The sequence below is a fragment of the Rhipicephalus microplus genome, unplaced genomic scaffold, assembly GCF_043290135.1.
Source record: "Rhipicephalus microplus isolate Deutch F79 unplaced genomic scaffold, USDA_Rmic scaffold_12, whole genome shotgun sequence".
NCBI classification, from domain to species: Eukaryota; Metazoa; Arthropoda; class Arachnida; order Ixodida; family Ixodidae; genus Rhipicephalus; species Rhipicephalus microplus.
In genome coordinates, this window is record NW_027464585.1 from 21,369,531 (window position 1) to 21,377,500 (window position 7,970).

A 7,970-nucleotide genomic window follows, 5' to 3' on the forward strand; every position below is an offset into this window, starting at 1 on the left:
ACTACCCAAGGTTGGGTAACTACAAAGGGTAACCCTTGCCGCCAAAAAATTTGGAAGTAAACGGAAAAGACAAGATGACAGGACAGATAAAAAGAGAGAGATAAAGACGAAGATGTAGGAAGAGAGTGATAGGAAAAGGCGACTGCCGATTTCCCCTTGGTGGGTCAGCCCAGGGGTGCCGTCTACGTGAAGCCGGGGCCAAAGGGGTGTTTTGCCGCTGCTGGGGGGCCTTAAAGGTCCAATCACCCCGCATTAGCTCAACCCCCAGGATCCCCTTTTCCCCGGACACGGCAAAGCCACGCACGGCTAGGCGTGGGAGGGAGTCGAAACCCCCCGTTAGCTCGGGTCCGTGGTGTCGCTACACACCAAACGCCTATTTGCGCAGGCGCCCCTGCGGGGTATCAATTCTGAAAGAAGAAGGTGAGGCATCATGAGGCAAAATCGAATACCAAAATTTGCGTGGGTTCGTGCTTAACATCCCCGGCAACTGGACGCGAAAAAAAAATCTTTCGCCGTTCTCATTTTAGAATTAAGTTCACTTTTCGCCTTCTGAACTTTGTCTAGGCTAATGGGATCGTGAGTTCTTCCGGAGCGCCTAAGTCGACGGACACGGCGAGACAAATGTAAGATGTCACGAGTGATCCAAGAAAAATTAGTATTGCTTTTCTTTGTCTTGAGTAGCACAAATCTTCGGACACAAGACTTAACAAAATCCTCAAAGTAATTAACGAGGTAATCTATATCCTGCCGGTCAGAAAGTGCACAAAACGTATCAAAATGATCTGCTAGAATATCAGTATTCGAATTGTCATCCGCACGAGTGAAATCAGAGAAACTAGTGAACGTATAGGGTGATTTGGACGTGGGACAACAAAGTGATAGCAAGACACCTTTATGGTCTGATAGTCCGTCAATTACCTCGCAAGAAAGGTTATTATCAGCTAAATCTGTACTTAGGAAAACTAAACCCAGAATGGAATTAAGCCTAGTCACACATGAAACGACTTGAGTAAGCCCAGAAGATAAAGAAATATTTATTAATTCATGACAGATAGCAGCATCACTACCCGTTACAGTGAGGGAAGGCCAATCGATGTCAAGAGCATTAAAATCAGCCATACAGATCAACCTTGATGAAGCTATAATAATATGGCACATGAAATTAGAAAGAGCATGAAGAACATCAAGGGAGGATCCAGGTGGCGATATATAACGCTAACTACAATACATTGATTATTTAGATAAATTTTGCACCACAGGGATTCAGTCTCTGGAGGTGATGGCAACACCAAGAAGCGGATATCTGAGCGCATAAGTAGAGCGACGCCACAGCTAATGCCATGTGCCCTGTCATTACGTATGGTAATAAAGCCAAGCGGAGTAAACTCAAAATCGTAAACGTTACTATGTAACCAACGCTCAGTAATGCCAACAACATGAGGGGAATATGTTGCAACAAGGGACAATAGATCTGCAAGTTTCTTAACTATGCCACGACCATGAACGTTTAGAATTACAAGGTGTTCCTGACGGTTATAACGAGGTCAGGGATTGGATGAAGAGGCATTTGAGGACGTGGGGACCGAAGAACGAGGGCCATGGGGTTGACCTGAGACTTTCACTAGTGTGTTTGAGGCGTCGTCCCAGTTGTAACAAACCTTGTCAATGAACGCGTGATCGTATTTTAACTTCATCACAGAGCCATCATTGCGAAAGGGAAGTGATGCCTCCCAAATTCTTTTCCGAATGAGTCTAATCCGCGCAGAGAAGTATTCTGTAATAAACACGTTTGAGCCTTTCAGTTTAGATGCATTTTTTAGGACAACGAATGTTTCACCAAAGTTCGAAAGCTTCAGAATAATGGGTCGTGTGTAGCCAGTACGTGGTTTACCAAGCCTGTGTATGTGCTCGATTTGAGGGCAGGCAATTTTCAGGCTATTAGCAGAGTCCTTCAATGCTTTTCTGGTCACGAAAGTGCCGCCTCAGCTTCATATGGAGCCAGCACTGGCCGCTAGGGGCGCAGCTGTGCTCGTGAGGGCATGCTGCCGTCCGCTACCGCTGCGGTAGTGTGTTGGTCTGCTTTGATTTCCAAGCTTTCTAAACTTCTGCAAAAGTCGTTTCACTTTCCCTCATTTACTTGGAACATTCAGCGTGCGTCGGTGACTGCGTGAACGCGCCGTCTGCCTTGAAATGAGCACCCGGGAGAAAAGAAACTAACAGCTCTGGACAAGCAGCTCGCGGCAGTCGCAGTCGAAAATGACAAAAATTCGGGGTTTGCCGCACTTTAACGATGATATGATTTTGATACACGTCGTAGTGGGGGATTCTTGATTAATGTTTAACAGCTGGGGTTGTTTTTATATGCATGTAAACCAAATTGCACGCCTTTTTTCTGCTCTTGCGTTTCGCCTCGTCAAAATGCAGCCGTCAGGGTTGGGGGAGCGCCGCTCGTTCGTCGCAATACTGCAACTGGTCCAGCTTTTCAAAATTTGCCTGAAGTCAGACACTGTACATTCGCAATAACGCACTTGCTGTGCCACATGTAAACAGAGGCGAACGTATGAGTTGTTACACGTCCATTCGCCCGGAAGTGAGCGAAATCTCTCGACTGCGCAAAGTTGCGCATAAGGCCAGATGGTTCGCACGGCACGGCCGCTCAATTTCTATTAAACTGTGAACATTATCAGACTCCTGGTGTCATTTTATTCGCAACAGAAAACCCACACAATTAAACCATTACTGCAAGAAATGCTTCCGTAGAATGCCTTCTTTTCATGACAAGAAAAAAAACACCTGTTCTATGCGCTTCAAATTTCTGGACCGAACGATCAAATCCCTCTACGAGCCTTAGGTACAATATATGTAATATCGGAGTCCTTAAATGCCAGCAATACTAACCTCATAGCAGTCTTCGGTGCGGCGTGTTGCCCCGCCACGGTGTTCTAGCGGTTATGGCACCCGGCTACAGATCCGAAGGTTGCGAGATCTAATCCCGGCCGCGGCGGCTGCGTTTTGGTTGAGGCGAAATGTTGAGGCCAGTGTACTTGGAGTTTGGTACACGTTAAAGTGGTCAAATTTGTTCCGGAGCCCTCCAGCACGGGGCGTCTGCCATAATCACAGCTGGTTTTGGGACGTAAAACCCCATCAGTCAACCGGTGCGACGTTTTGTTTATGATCATGACGAACGTGAAAAGTAAGGTCGAACACAGTTGACAGTGTATTGTAATTAGGTCATTGTTTTATAAGCAGTCTCATATGGAAGAGACAGTAAACCAGTAACTTAAGCCGCTCGTGATTTTGGCCAAAACAGACAAGAAGTTATTTTGATTCTTGTAATGGCCGACTATATACGAGGGGTTAAGATATTCCAATTATCGATGCTAATATTGTTGTCAGTGTCAGAAGGAAAAAAATAATTCAACAAGAAAAATACATACAAGGTGCCTGTGCGAAAGCAATATGCAAACACAACCATTTATTAATTTTATTTAAAACAAACCACATACACAGAACACCAGTGCACCAGTTCATGAAAAGCTAATTAAAAAAAGTGAAGAATGGGCAACAACATATGTGAGATATGGATTGGGTGCAGAGTTACCTTTGAGTGTTCGGTTTTTTACCACCCCCTGCTGGACATGAAGCGCACCCTTTCGCTTGCATCTGTTTGTTTCTTTCTCTCGTAAAAAAATGCAAACGCACCTTGAGAAAAAACTGAACAACTTCTGCAGTCGTGCTCACAAAATGTGACTTGCAACCGACAGCAGCTGGAGCAGTCCGAGGGTCCATCAAAACATCCTCCACAATATTCATGTACACACCATAACAAGCAGTTTTTTCAACTGTGTGCGCTTCCATGTGATCCTCCACAATTTGAAGGAGTGTGACGAGCTGGCTGGAGGACACAAGGAGAAAACCTTTAGACTTAACAAGAATCAGGCCAGTTGCCGGTCGTTCTGAACTCCTCAGACTTTTTACGCAGCTTGAGCATCTCAGCGAGGAAAACTTCTTTGCAACGTATCCATCGAGGTAGTCCAAGATCTTCTCCTTAGGAGACTGCTGATGTTGCAAAAGTGAAGCCTGCTCCACAGTTTCTCCTGGCTCCAAAAGTTCTTCATCAAAGAGAATAGCCAAACAGTCCGCCTGAAATGCAAACACTGTATTGCTGGTGTGCTGAACATAGAAAGTGCACCGAACGAAAAAGATGTACTGAATGCCTAATATTGCTTTACACCTTTTGTATGACGAAATCCAGGCTTTATCAGAAATCAGCTCGGCTTCTCCAAATTAATGGCTGCAAAATCTTTGATACGGCCTGCACTGCACAGTCCCCTGGCACATATGTAATGCTCATACAGCTTAGTGTGGCTAGAAATGAGAAAATTCACACCTAAATGCATGCAGCCTAAAAAATATCCTGAAAACTTAGTTAAAGAACTAATACGCTTTGATCAGTTTCATCCTATTCAGGAGATATCACTCCGCAAAGTGTTTGTACTGTGTTCTTCCTTGCCTGCACTTTTTTTTTCATTTTGTTTTCCCTGACGAATTCTTACCATCTGGCTCAGATTTCTACCCTTTCAACCCCTGTTAATATATTCTTGCTCACGTGACAGGCAGCAGGTTTTTCCTTCTGGAATAGGTCTTGGAGCTTCAGGAGGAGTTGTGGGCCGTCTCCTACAACTGATGCTCGCTGAGGCGGCTGGACAAGATTTCTGACAGAGAGCATTCTATAAATGAACAGAAATTGCTGGACTGTTGGTTGTCCTCCGTCACCAGCCACGTGCCTGATAATGCCAAAAAATCTCTGAAAGAAAAAATAAGGATTACTATTTAACTATCAAGCGAGAACGTGCACATGCTTACCTCTGATGGGTCCTGTCCAAACTTTCCCACCAGTAAGTAGCGAAACCCTGAGGCAAGGAGGTTTTCAACCAGTGATATTGTGCTGAGCAAAGTTATTCTCAGCGCCTCACAGGTGGGCTTGCTTAAAAAGCATACCTGCCTTTGCTTTGGCAGACTTTCGATGTATTTGCAGCACCTGTCCAACCATGAGATTCCCTCTTTCAGTGTCTATAAAGTAAGAAAGAATTTAGCCTGAGATCAGAAATGTGTGCAAGAGCAAAGTAATAATTCTTACGTCAACATGCTCAGCTTCACTGTACTGCACGTGTTCAGGCCTGCGGGAGTTCAAGCAGTCAAACAATCTGTTCATTTGTCTGGTGAATTCAGATGTTCCCGCAGACCCGTGAAGCTTTTTGCATGATTCCTGCTCAATGTAAAATATAATGGCTGTAGCTGTGGATTCACTGAAGAGCTGAAAAGAAATTTTTCGTATTGCATTTCACTGTGAGTCACATCAAAAAGGCAATTTTTTTTGTTTTCTAAGTGCACTTGAGTGTTGGGCGCCTTACTTGAACAGCAAGTTTGACGCTCATTTTCTGAAAAGCGTTTGGGTATATATGTGCCCTCGTCAGCTTTGGTACAGCACGCAGCCCTGACTGTTGCTCTTCATACTCTAGAAGTGCTGCATAATGATCATGATACACTTCCCGACCTTGAGGCAGCTATAGAAAGAAGGAATGTCAGAATGTCACTCGAGATGAGATCATATGAGTGACTATATCACAGGAACATTAATTATTTCACTTACCAAAAACTTCCCAACTTTCTGCAGGTTATTTCTAATACATTTAAATAAGTGTGGTGGATCAATGATAGCGTAGATCACCTTAGAGGGGTCGCATGGGTGCTGAAACGACACCTGCTGGTCTTTCATGTAACCACGAATTCCTGAAAGAAATGAGCAACTAATAAATTATACCTTTCCAGATAGTCTGCAGCAGAGCTTGTGTTTTAAACACTTACATAAGGACCTCAAGGCACACCGATTGGTAGTTGAATTATCACATGTCACAGCATCTATAACTGCGCCAGCATTACACAAGTGTACAATGCACTGAAGCACAAGCTTTGCAAGTATTGATCCCGGGGCAGCACTTGATGCATAAAAGGTACCCACAGTCTGCGACCATCCCCCCAGAAAGGGTCGAAACAGGAAGACCAAAACATGATCAGCATCTTTTTCACGGTCTGCTGGCCTGGTATGTTCTCCAAGGTCAACCTTACCAACGACTTTCATGTCAGACTCTCGGACGTGCAAACTTTTCCTGACACTCATTTCGTCAAACATGAGCACACCTGAAAGAAAAAAAATAATTTCTATCACTTCAGAAAGGCAAAACCACACAGCATTCAGGTTAAGTGATGTGATTTCAAACCTCGTCGTTCACTTTCAGGGGAAGTGAGCAGCTTTTCCTTGAGCACAGTAAATACATGCGCATCAAAGCCAAAATCGGCTTTCAAGCTCTTCATATAGCAGTAGAGTGTGCGTGGATTTGGCAAGGGTAGAAAGTTGTTCTCTTGGAGATATGTATACACAGATGTGGACTTCGTTTTCAAAAGCAGGCAGTCATATAACCAGTCTTTCTTATACCTGGTAAGGAAAGGGTGCAAATCTCATTCACATGCACAAACATGCTAGCACAGTGCTTCCATAATGCTATCAAGCATAAAGACACATTGCTGTTAACCAAGTGTAACTGCATGCCAAGGGGTAATGTGAACATGCACATTGCACTGTGTACACAGTGGAAACCTGATCAACATGCAGGCCAAAACCTTCATAATGAGGGCAGGCCACTATAAATGACACAGATCTATGGTGCATTCTCAATCCAGAACAATTAATAGAGAAAATAAGTGCACATTGGATCTCCAAGTTTTCAACGAAACTGCGCATAAGAACAATCATTCACTGTCTGTTTATAAACGTGCTCAAAACAATAGCAATAAGGTGCGAAAAAAAGATCAACACATCACGATAACATGGTTACGAGGGTGTGAATAAGCCACTCGTAGTATTAAAAAGGGCACATTTTTTATATGAACGAAATCATTGTTTCATGATTTAAAGTATTAGAGTCAGCGCAGTAAAGGTGGACTCAAGCAGAAAACGTATTTCATGGTAGTTTTGAACCCTTAGCTGATTTTGAATGGAGCCGACACTTGCTCAGAAAACAACGGATATGTAGCTTTTAATTTGGTGAAAATCTAAAATTAGCACGTGAATATTCCATCGCCTTTACACGTAAACCATATTCGTTAAGTAGTGCTTGAAGCTTACTGTACGGCTCTTGCAGACTTCGCGTTTGCCTTCATCACGCACTGATCAATAATCAGTTTCTCGCGATCGGAAAGTCTTTGAAGGCTCTGCTGTTGTCGTTCGTACTTGGCAGTCTTCTTTCGGAACTCGGCGAGTTTTGTTTGGCATTGCCGAAGCTGCTGCTTCGCAGCTCGAAGTTGGCACCTCAAATTTTGCACTGATGCACAGCTGGCGCAGTCAACCAAGCGGTCTGTCTGACAAGCTGTGTCCGTGTGGTAGGTTTAGACCGTTTCACTGGTCAGTGCCACACCTGCTAAAAAAGAAAAAAAAAGAAGAAGAAAAGGAGTGAAGAAAAACAAGTCATGCAGTTTCAAATTTACCGGCTCAGAGGATACCCTCATACACGGCGACACGGATGTAATCTGGCCTAGCGCTTACATACCTTCATTCACTGATGCAGCATCGGTGCGGTCTGAACACGTCGTCGGCGATGCTCGTTGCTCCTCTGTCTCGCACGACGACTCACGTGCTTGTTTGCGCGGTGATCGATTTGTCGATGAGCGGGGTCGAGGTTTACGCTTCGTGAGATACGAAGGAAGGCCACCAAAAATACTTGGGACAGCGTCAGCCTTCAGCGTTGGCTTGTCGCGCTCCAGGGACACGGCGTCGCCGTTGATATTGAAATCATAAGTAGTGACAATGTCCGAGGCGTCGAAATGCTTCGCACACACACGTGTATATTTGGACTCAAAGTTGAAGTCGCCACTTTCCTGCCGCGGTATGGCCCGTTTCCATTTCTCGCGCT